General features: G+C 35.8%; 1 long non-coding RNA gene across 2 annotated transcripts in view; it reads right to left on the reverse strand.

The window, feature by feature from the left end:
* Window positions 1–957: 957 nt before the first annotated feature.
* Window positions 958–12067, reverse strand: part of LOC120514697 — a 64182-nt gene continuing 53072 nt past the window's right edge. For both annotated transcript variants that reach the window (XR_005630502.1, XR_005630503.1), the window contains exons 4-6: window positions 11799–11994; window positions 4743–4890; window positions 958–1087 (exon numbers count right to left, since the gene is read on the reverse strand). This is a non-coding gene — a long non-coding RNA (uncharacterized LOC120514697). The remainder of the gene's footprint in view (window positions 1088–4742; window positions 4891–11798; window positions 11995–12067) is intronic.

Below are 12067 nucleotides of genomic sequence, written 5' to 3' on the forward strand. Positions count from 1 at the left end.
AAAGTCAATGCATAAAAGTGTTAATTAGTGAAATTTGTTAAAATTTTGTGTAGAAAAATCAGTGTTAGTAAAAAAGACTAAGACCCATGACATTAAGTGTTCAGATTGCATAGAGTTGTTCTAGTCAGTACTGTGAGAGATGTTGAACATTGTCCTGTCTGCACTGAGCTCAGAATTGTCCAGTAATTACATGTCAAAAGAAAGCAAAGGTTAATTACTTTCATGTATAAATCTGCAACAGAAAATTAATTTACTTTCATGTATAAATCTGCAACAGAAAATTCATAGTACACACAGTTTGAATAGTCACCCTGTTCAATCATGAATGCTGGCCTTAATATTTGTACTAATTATTTGTTTGGCATCTCATATTATTTTAAGAATGACTAAGAGGCTGGGCAGCATGGTGGCACAGTGGGTAGCGCTGCTGCCTTGCAGTTAGGAGACCCGGGCTCGCTTCCTCCCTGCGTGGAGTTTGCATGTTCTCCCCGTGTCTGTGTGGGTTTCATCTGGGTGCTCCGGTTTCCATTCAAAGACATGCAGGTTAAGTGCATTGGGGATTCTAAATTGTCCCTGGTGTGTGTGTGCGCGTGCCCTGTGGTGGGCTAGCGCCCTGCCCGGGGTTTGTTTCCTGCCTTGCACCCTGTGTTGGGTAGGATTGGCTCCAGCAGACCCCCATGACCCTGTAGTTAGGATATAGTGGGTTGGATAATGGATGAATAAGAGGATATATTGATACTTGTACTGAGTATTTCATATACTTGCACTTTAATTGTAAAGTCATCACCAAAATGAGCTACAATACAATGTTGAAGTAATATTGTTGCCTTATACCATGGGTGTCAAACTCCGGCCCTAGAGGGCTGCAGTGGCTGCAGGTTTTCATTCTAACTATCTTCTTAATTAGTGACTGCTAATTAATTTATTTTGCCTTAGTTTTAATTAACTTGGCCCCTTGGTTGTTTCTTTTTCCTTAACTAGCAGCCAGACAATAATGGACACAAAACAAGCCGCCACATGATCAGCTCACCTGTGAAGGTCTCAGCAAGGCTGATCTCTCGGGTCACCAAAACATCTTGATGGCGTTCTTAGAAAAAAAACAGAAAATCAACAGTTTTGGAAATGTCTGCTGTGGCAGAATGAGAGCAGCAACAAGCCATGGAATTAAATAACGTGTTTAATTATCAGCAAGAATCGACTTCTAATTAAGAGATTGGTTGGAGTGAAATTGGTTGAGTTTAAAATGCCAGTTTAGCTGGTCATCTGCTAAAATGAAATTGAGTTTGAGGCCAGACTCAGCTTGTCATTTATTGGCTCACTACAAATCTCATTTAATGAAAAAAAACCCCAATAAATTCAGAGGACTAAATCCTTAAAAACAAGGCAATTAAAATGAAGGGAAAAGAAGTTAGTTAGCAGTGTAAACTGATCTCAGATTAAGAAAAGGGTTAGAATGAAAACCTGCAGCCACTGCGGCCCTCCTGGCCCGGAGTTCAACACCTGTGCTTATACCATTACAAAACTCCAAATCAGAACTGCATTACCAAGCATGTTATGTATAGGTATCCACTGAAGAGGAGAGCCTTCAGAGGCATTTTGTAAAAAGTGAGAGACTCCACTGAAGGGCTGAAGGTGGGCAGCATGTTTCATCAGTAAGGCTTATTATCTGTTATTATTATTCAAATATGTCACAGTTGTTTAAATTTGATTGCCCTACCTGTGACTCTGTGGAATTCCTTTTTGATGGTGGTTATTTATTTCTGTCTTGGGAAGACAGCCTGTGTGTGTGTATGTGTGTTTATATGTGTGCAGACATTGCTTCCAAGTTAGGCATATTTTTTGTGGTCACTTTGCTGATATGTGTGGAATCTCCAGTGTTATGATAAAAAAACAGGAAATGTCCGTAATTTGCATGGATGTCAGATAGAAGCCATAATATGTGACAATGAACATGTTTTGTTTTAGAAGGTTGCTTAGATATATTAAAGTCTGAGACGTAAAATGGTAACATTCATACAGAAATTCTTCTGGGCATGCCAGAATGTCTGACTGTTGTCTGATTATGTTTTTCTGGGCATAATTTGGTGAAGGACTTGTATTTTATGTTGATTGTTAATACAGGAATGGGCATGACATTTTTAACATTGTATTGGCTATTTCTCCTTCTTAAATAGTGCAGCTTAGATCAGGACATTCATTGACTTTGACCTTAAGAATGGATGCTCTTCTACTTAATTATTTCAACCTCAGAACATTAATCCTTCATGTTAAGCCTTCTATTTGCAGATTAGTTTCAGAGCAGGTTGCTTCAGTAACTGAGCTGGATTTTGGCAATCTTTCTTTCTGGAGCAGGGTAATCCTGAGCCTTTTCCAAAAAAGCAGGATTAGCAAGTTATCCACATCTTTCCACATAAATCTGGCTTAATCTGTTCCAGAAATGAAGGTTTGACAAAATCCAGGTTTCCGATATGGCATTAGCCTGATTTTCATGAATCCTAACTTGCATTGACTGGATTTCCCACCAATCTTGCTTTCGGGAATAGACCCTGGGTCTAACTGATCATAAATAACTGTGAATGTCCCTATAAATAAACCAATTATTTCAACAGGTGAACACAGTCAACCTCAGCCCTGAACTGTAAATGAGAACATTCTTTAATATTGAACAATTGAGTGATGATATTGTTAAAAATAACTGGTTAGGACACAAGTGAAAACCAAAATCTGTCAAGATGGATATTGAAAATGCTCATATAACAGATAAGGAATTTTAAAAATAAAGTTTAAAAGTTATTAAAATAATGCTAATCTGCATTGTTTTTAATAATTTCACATAAATCCATTCATTTTCATAGACATCTTAATAAAATTATTTCAGAAAGAATAATTACATCTTCCTTCTCTAAGTATAATGTTCAGTTGCTCTATTTATGTTTATATTTTAAAAGTTTACTTAAAGGCTAATAAAAGGTTTACTGGTGATTTATTAACTGTTGACAATAAAAAATTATTTTGCTGTTGTGTATTCTTTTAAGGATTTTAAAATTATTATAATTACATTTTTCATTTGTGTAATTTCTATAGAGAAATATGAATTTCTTACTACCTTGTTCTTGATGTTCATTATCAGTTTTAAATATCACTCCAAAGAATATGGAGAATATGGAGAAATGATATTAGATATTTTAAATAACACAAACTTTGGGGCACACAAGATTTAACTTGACTCAGGAAAATATAACACTTTTTCCTTGGTGCTTTCATTTCTAAATAGTACATATTAAAAATCATCAGACACAGTAACACATGTATGAAACACCTGTTGAACTGACTGCATTGGGTAAGGCATGGATGGCCATTTATCTATACACACTAAAAGTATGTCAATAATATGGAAAAAATAGGATATTTGTGGAAATGTAACAATTGTATAGTTAAGTGAAACAATGCTAGTTACAGTATTTGTTAGACAAGATAGAATTTTAATTAAGATCGATGCCAAGCTTGGCTAATGTTTTAACACCACATGAAACCTAACCAGGCAGCCATTTTGTTCTATGCATTTTTTATGTACCTCCTAACCAACATAACCATGAATGATACTTAAATTGTAAAAATACATTTAAAAAATCTTAACTAAAGCGAAAATCAAAGCATTATAGCAAGTGTGACACACACACATAAAACCATATGAATAAAAAGTAAATGTCTAGTAAATTAAAAAATGAAGAAAAATACAGTGCAGTATATTATAACATCGAATGACACTTGGTAAAAAAAAGACCTACAATAGAGTTCCCTGGACAGCAATGGTGGAGTTAATCTTGTACTGAAGGTAATTCACAGACACACTGGGGTGTAATGGAGAAGGGTGTAAGGCATTCTTTTTGATAGACAGCCACTTAAACAACCTAATTCTCTCTTGTTCTACTTCCAGGAGTGCAGGCTGCTCTTCAGGAAAGAGAATGAATAAATTGTTCCGTTTATTGGCTTTTCCTGTTAACATGCTTCTGCCCCGGCATATCTCTGTGTGAAAGAGCACATTTACATTACAACCACAAAGTGATACGACCAATTTAGTAATGTTCCTTTGATACTGAAGGAACAACACAAAAATATAGTTGACTCTGGATCTTTTTGTTAAAAGCTTCTGAATTTATAGACTGTGCTGTTCTCGACTGGGGTCAGAGGTGGTTGAGTGGAAGCCCTTTCATGTTTTTCGTGTTGTTGTGAGATTCTTAAGCTATAGGTTGTTTCATTCTCTGGGTTTGCCTTTCTTGCATTGTAATGAGGAAGAATATTTTTTGCACCACCAAAGCTATTTGGACCCTTTCATAGTGGAGAATAAAACTGAATATGTGCTTCGGAAATCCATATAATTTGTTGGCTCACATCTTGAACATCTTAGAGCGGATATCATCAGGATCATCAGTCTTGCCATTGGGTAGTCTCCCCATCTCTCTGTTCTCCTGGGCTGCAGTGAAGGACCATTTGTAAGGAAATCCTCAATATCTCTGGGAGAGTGTACCAAGAGTGAAACGAAGTGGGAGGTTGAGGTGCCCACAGCTATGGACATCTTCCATCCCCTTGGACAATGTGAGGAAATGCCTATCAATGTAGTAATTTAAAAGTACTTAGCTCCATTTTTGTTTGTTTGCATGCAGCGCCCTCATAATTAAAGTATTTAATAAGTAATAAAAATAAAAAGTATACAATAAATAATAAAAAAAAACTTTTGTTACTTGCTGTTTTTTTTTGGGGTGCCCAAGTTGAGTGGCTGTGGGTTGTCGGGTGAAGAGTAGACGGGGTGGTGAGTGTTTCCATGCGAAGGGCATCATGCTGCATCCAGGCATTCATCTCATGTGGCCATGGTGTTTGGAGGCTGCAGCGCTGTGGAGAAACAGACAGGCGCATGGCGGGAATTGGTCGTGGGCATAAGAGAAGACTGTGGTGTGGAGTGTTGACAGCGTAGGCATGCATGGTGCAGTTGGCACAGATAACGTTTAGTCTAGGCACATGACCAGGGAGCACAAGGGGTGTTAGACCCGGGTCAGGTGATGGTTGACTTGGTAATAAAAGCTCGTCTTTATATCAGAAACAGGAGAGTTCAGTTCAGACCAGCAGAAGGTCAATATGTGAGCTGCAGGGTGATGTATCGACATGGAATAGACTAGTAATATGATTTACCAGGACAAGTCAGCTTTAACCCTGAGTTTTTGGAAAGGGGGAGAAAGCAGGCTAAATATTTTACTGAAGAGCTTATTAAAAAGGGGGTTGATCCTTGTTTTTTTTTTATTTTGCTTTTGGAACATTTTTTTTGGTGTGTGCCATGTGTTGAATGCAGTTTTTGGAACATTCTTTTATTGTTTGTTTTTCGTCTTAATTAATCATTTCAGTGTTTGTGTGCCTTTTTTTATAACTTCTTTATTTTTTTCTTGCAATAAATACACCTTTTTAGTTGTTACATCAGCTGTGTCTGCTTCCCTTATTGTCCGACCGACTCTTGGTCCTGATACTTCAGTCCCCAGGTTCCTGCTAAAGCCTAAGTTAGGGACTCTGGGGTATGACAGACAGCAATTACATACATAAATCAGTTGCCACATGTTTTACATTTTATACTGTAAGCATTTTGACTCTCCTTGATCATCTTCATGAGCCCTTTGGACACATTATCATTTGTTGTAATAGATCCCTTTTTGATATTTTGAAAACCTGTGATCCATGGTTTATTATGACGAAAACACTTTGCTCACTCAATGGATATGGAGTTAACTAACACAGATGTTTATTTAATCTTTATTTAGCCTTAAAACATAATTTCATGGCCACATTAGCTTCTAGTGTACAGGGTGGTCCAGATCTAATTATGCAGGTCCAGATCGTCTGGATGACTTTGATTTATGCGGGGATGATTCCAGTTTGGCGCAAAGACGATTCTTCATGTCGTCAGTTCGCACATTTCTCGATGGTCCAGGATTTTTTGGGTGATTTTCTATGTAATAAACTTAATAAGAATTACATAATTAGATCTGGACCACCCTATACAATGTACCAATCTTCTTCCAAGTCTTTCTAAGGCAGTAAAACTTACAGTATAATATATCAGACCTTGACAAAATATCCTTAAGCCTGATTATTTTGTTGACAGAAGTTTAATAATGCAATTGTGAAAACATTATTTAGTGCAAACATGAAACTTAAGCCTATTGTAAAAGAAGTGTATAAGTAAAGAATTAAATACACATGTTTATGACATGGACTTGGCTATATTGGCTGATGTACACTGTTGATTTGTGAAATATTTACTTCCTAAGCCTTGTGGATAGAACTAACTAATCTTCAGTATTCTGTAACTCAGAAACTATTATTTGACCCTTTGATTCTGTGTCGCCATCAGTATTGTAGTGTTTACATCATCATGTCTACACAGATATTCAACGAAAGATGTATGTTGTTATTTTCAGTTTTGTTGTATGTGACTGTAGGTGTGTGTGTGTGTGTGTGTGTGTGTTTAGATGAACCCCATGCAAATGGAGCCAGGTACCTCTGCAAACCTTGTTGCATTCTGGCCAACAGTATCATACTAAAGACAATTAGATGAGTTGCTTTACTAATCCGATTTTTATTTCAGTATCACATTTTTCTTTTGTAATTCCTGAGTTTATATACAAACTTAACAGCATAAAATAATTTCTCCTAAAATCTTCTGTTCTTCTGCTCTACAGAAAAACTGCCACATTTGGTATAATTCTATATAGTTCTCCTTACAATAACAGGCTTGACCTGTCCTGGGTAAATATCTGAAAGACAGAAACCCTAGTTGAGAAATTATCTCTTACTTTAGGGACAAGGGTGAGTGTGTGTGTCTGTGGGGGTGTGTGTGTGTGTGTTCTGGGCGCTTATAAAGACTTATGGCTCTGCAGCAACACCAGTGCAGTATCATTTGACCCAGTAAAGGGATCCTGTGGGAGTAAAACCGGCACCCCCTCCATCACACCCAGAATTGGATTTAGCAGGTGTGAGAATGTTATGGTATATTATGTGACAGGCACCAAAGCTAGCTATCATGTGACAGCTGTTTGTTGATATGATTGCTAGGTGATAGACCACTTTTACTTAATGTTTGAATGTACCAGATAAAAGAAGGAACATGAAAAAAGTCAGCTTGACTTGAGCCATCTCTTTCATGGTGTATGTTCTCCTGATTGATTTAGAAATACTGAATCTGAGATTGTTCCTTTAGTTTTATTTTTGGATTACTAAAAGGAATATCAGAGGAATAAAGTAAGGTTGGTAGAAACATTAAAATAGAAAGAGTTTAAACTGATTGACTAATTGATGCAAGGCCTCGATTTGTATAGTGGTGCAAGAAGGAGCAGACTTAAGGCTTAATACTAAGCAGAAAAAGCAAAGGTCTGCAGAAAGAGAAACAAACTAGACAGCAGATGGGGAAGCAGTTTATAGTATTTGTGAGCTGAGCAAGTGAAATGGATGAATGAACCTTCCTACCCGATAACAAGGAATAAAAGGCTATTAAAGAAGCAAGGTTTAATTTGTTACTCGTTTCCCTTGGTATTTTTTATTTTCCCTTGTTATCTCTAATTTGTATGTGTGTGTGGAATTGTGTAAAATAAATTAACCTGTTTTAAAATATCTTGCTTCCTTGGTATTATTTGAAGAGTGGAGAGAAGCCAGTAGACACACTGATTTGAAAAACAGTATTATGGGAGGCTATTGCCACTTCTTTCCTTCTCTTAAAAAGAAAAATGCAGTTGTATCTATATAGCAACTTAGGTGTCAGCATCTCTTTCTAAAATAGTTTAAATCAGTGTATTGTCATTTAATTAAGAAGAAGGTGAATTAAACCTTTTGTATCGACTCATAATCTGGTTATTTTATTTTACGCATTTTATGTGAACAGGCCTTGGCACCTGTCAAAGACAGGTAGCAGAATAATTAAAGAGTATTCACTATCTCCTGATCTATTTGTACATTCAACGCCTTTCCTCTGTATTCATGCAAGCCTCTCTTCACCAGTGCTTCCTTTTCTTGAGTGTAAAGACTGCTTCTCAAACTCTGTCATTATTTTCAAGGCCTTTCTCTCCGGCTGTGCGGTTTTATACTTTCGGTCTTTGAAGGCGACTCTCTTAGCATGCACCTTTACTCTTCCTTGTGTGTCTCACAATCGCACTTACTCTTTCTTTGCATCACCAAAGCTAAACTGATCAGTCACTCTAAAGCCAGTTGCCCTGAGGGACTATATACACAGACCCAAGTGTTTTATAATATAGTAAGTTCTTTACTTTGAATATTTTGAAAATTTGAAATATTAGGAAACTAGGGTGGTATAGGGGAACATTTGCTCGATTTGTTGCCTCATAACTTTAGTTTGATTCACAGCGTACTCACTGCAATGTTCATGTTCGAAATGTTCTCCTAAAGGGGGATTCTGGGAGGTATGGTTATAGGAAATGTACCAATGAACAATAAGAAGAGGAATACAGAATGTGTGAATAGAAGAAATTGTTTACGCAGGAGTTGGAGTTAGTTATTGTATTATAAAGTGGGACCTAGTAGTCACTTTCTGCACAGAATTTGCACATTCTCCATGTGTTCATGGATACTTAACTTTTCTAAAACATTTGAAAACATGCTGTCTAGAATAATTGATGAATCAGCACTGATTTCAGTCCTGCATTCAATAATGCAAGGCAGGCTCCATTATCTGGTGTCATTCCAAATAAAAATGGTGAGATTGCTCAAATATTAAGAAATATTAAAAGGTCAGAAGCACTTATTGCCATTAAAATACTGATATAATTCTTTTAATACTTTATTTCCCAATTTATATTTCTATATGTTGGTACATCGCGCTTGACATGGTTTCCTATACACAATTCAAGACATTTCAATTAGCTCCTAGTACTAGCCATTGTTACAGGTTAAAAACTAGAAACTGCAGTTTCCTTTCATCAACACTCTTTGCCGATGTTCAGGGACATAATTTTACTGCATACAGTATAGCAGTGACACACAACATCAATAAGACACAGCAAATAACAACTCACTGCCTCTTTATTACAAATGCAGAAGCAGTTCTTATTTTATTCATTTTTGCCGATTTTGCTACTTTCATTCTCACTCTTTTTAGCATTGTATTACCTTATCAGATCAAAATGTTCATCTGAATAAATGGCTTTTTATAAATTTAGAATATGAAATTTACATTATTTATCTTGCAAGCTATTTTTAAAGCAGTTAAGCATCTTGAAATAATATAGCTTACATCTCTACCTTAAACAAAATTATCTCTGCATCATAATATTAATGCCATCAATCATTTAAATTCCATATGCCAGAAACATGTATTTTTAAAGTTTCAGATTTGATGATGGCAGGTCTTTTTATTTTCTGATTTTTTTAAAAATTATTCTTATTTATTTTTCAATGTAGTAGTACAGCGGTTAGCACTACTGCCTCACATCTCCAGTTTAAATCTCACCTATACAATTAATATGGTTATTGTGTGACCTCAAAATACTTCCCCTAGTCAAAATTCTGCATGCCCACTCTAGTTGAGCAACCTAGCAGAACCCTCTGGAGGAGAGCAGAAACTCAATATTTGTTAACATACCCCAGGTGATGTTTCCCTTTTTTTTTTTTTTTTGGATACACAATGAGTATCGAAGTTAACTTTCTAATCCCTGTGGCTGCATACCCCTGTTCTTTATAATTAGAATGATGATCCAGAAAGACCTCCATTATTTACTCACACAAATGCTTACTACTAGTAGTTTCTTTTTCCCTGTTGTCAAATGCCAAGGACAATTCTGCTTATTACAGGTTAATATTTCCAAAGATACACCAGCAGAAGGATTTGAGAGCGACAAAGTGATCAACCAATTAAAAGTTCAACCTGGAAAAACAGTGCCTTCACATTGACATCACCCTTTTTACTAAAGAGTTTGCAGAGAGGCGTCCATGTGCAGAGTGTGCAGAGTTCTGTGAGACTAAAATATGGCACACATCTTTTCTTTTTAATAGCCACCATCTTCTAGCCGTACCATTAACAGAGTCCTATTAAAGCCTTCTCTGCCTTATACTAGAGGGATATTACATCTGTTTTTTAGAGGAACCAGAAAACAAAATGTAAATGAAAGCTGACCCTTATTCAGAAACCAAAAAATACATTCTAACTTTTGCCAGAACACAAATCCAAATCCCAAAAATGTCACCAAAATAACTATTGTTTCAACATAATCATAATTCACTATGAAGTACAAGCCAATCTAACAGAGTTTTTGTGTCCATCATGGGTAACCCAGAAATCCAGACACAAAGATGAGTTACCATAGCAATCAGCCCAAGAAATGACAGCATACATAAAGAAAACAATCAAGAGAGAAATTAAAAAATATTAATGTCTAGTTAAAAAAATATGAAAAGTATTTAAAGAGCAGATATGATTTATGCATGTTTCGAAACCCAGATAAGAAGGCAAAATTTATAACAAAAACTTGCTATAATCTCACAGAAAAAAATTATTAAAGATCTTGACTATAACAAGGCCTATCCCACTTGCATGTTTCTTGTGTTTGTTGTTTGTATTGTATTGTTTAATGTTTGTATTACTGTGTCAGGTTGGGAGAACAAAAATTTGATGATGATAATCTAAATATTTTCAAGATTCTGGATTTGAGTAACCCAGAAATGTTCTCTTTCAAGGTGGTTGTCAACAAAAGTCGACATAAAGGTTAGAAAGCTAAACATTGAGAAAAAGTTGACTGCACTGGGTTATTAAAGACCATTAGATAAACTGAAATGTTTCCACATACAGCACAGCATCAAATATCACAGTGACCAAAAACAGCACTCTGCAGAATTTTTTATATATCTATATATATAATTCACTAAGGCAAGACCACCATGGAAAGCACGAATCAATGAACATTTGCATAATTCAGTCTTGATTTCTGCCTTGCTCCCCATGCTGCTATGATAACCATAGATTGAATTAGACAGGCTTTGACAATGTATAAATGGATGAAATACACTATATCTATGATTTATTGTGCTCTTCACCATAAGTTACTTGTCCTTGCTGAAAATCCAAGATGTTGAAATCAAAGATCAATAAATATTATTTGGTGCGGTTGATGTGATATGCACCATAACTGACAGGAGCACAGCAAACCGGGAGAGACTAAACATGAACTTCCCTGGACTGAGAAGAATCAATTGATGTGGTATTGGTATTTCATTATTAGGAATGAACTTCAGCACAAAATTGTTGGGCTACAACACAATTTTAGCTATTTTTTAGTAAATCTTGTACACATTTATTGTCAAGCTTTCTTCAAAGTAAACAATTAATATATAAATCCCCACTTGAGACTAAGTTTTTCCAGTGTTCTTCTCAGCATTACTGACTGGATTTAACATATACATTTTCTACCAATACAATTATTTGTGTTTTAGTATCATTAAATTGGCTACCCATGTATGTAGAATTGATTTAAAAAGTTAGATTTTACAATGTTACTAATGATATATAAATCCATAAATAATTTTGCTCCTTCCTGTATGTTGGACTGCTTGTCCTGCTACACTCCAAGTTGTAACATTAAATCTTCTAATAACGGTATGCCTATTATTCCAAGAGCTAAGCATAAAAGAAGTGTTGTGGCAACCATTTACTGATATGCATCAAAAATCTTGAATATACTACCAATAGAGATACTGTAGAACATTTTAAAAAACTGGTAAAAACACACTTTTTAAATTTGGCATTAACTTACCTACATTTTAGTTGATACTACAGATTTGTCATATTCTTCAGGGGTTTGCAATCTTTATCATATCTACTTTTCTCTGCTTTCTATTCTGTTTCTCCTGTCCACCTGATCGAGGCACTGTGTTGCTACTTGTGATGCTCAAATGAAGGTTCCCCAGCTCTTCTAGAGACCCACTGTATGAAATCCTCTGAGACAACTCCTGGAAACAATAGGGAATTAAGTTAAGTTCATTTACTGTACTGTATATTAGGTAGAATGCCCGGTGGAAGATG

Source organism: Polypterus senegalus, chromosome 14, assembly GCF_016835505.1.
Source record: "Polypterus senegalus isolate Bchr_013 chromosome 14, ASM1683550v1, whole genome shotgun sequence".
NCBI lineage: Eukaryota > Metazoa > Chordata > Cladistia > Polypteriformes > Polypteridae > Polypterus > Polypterus senegalus.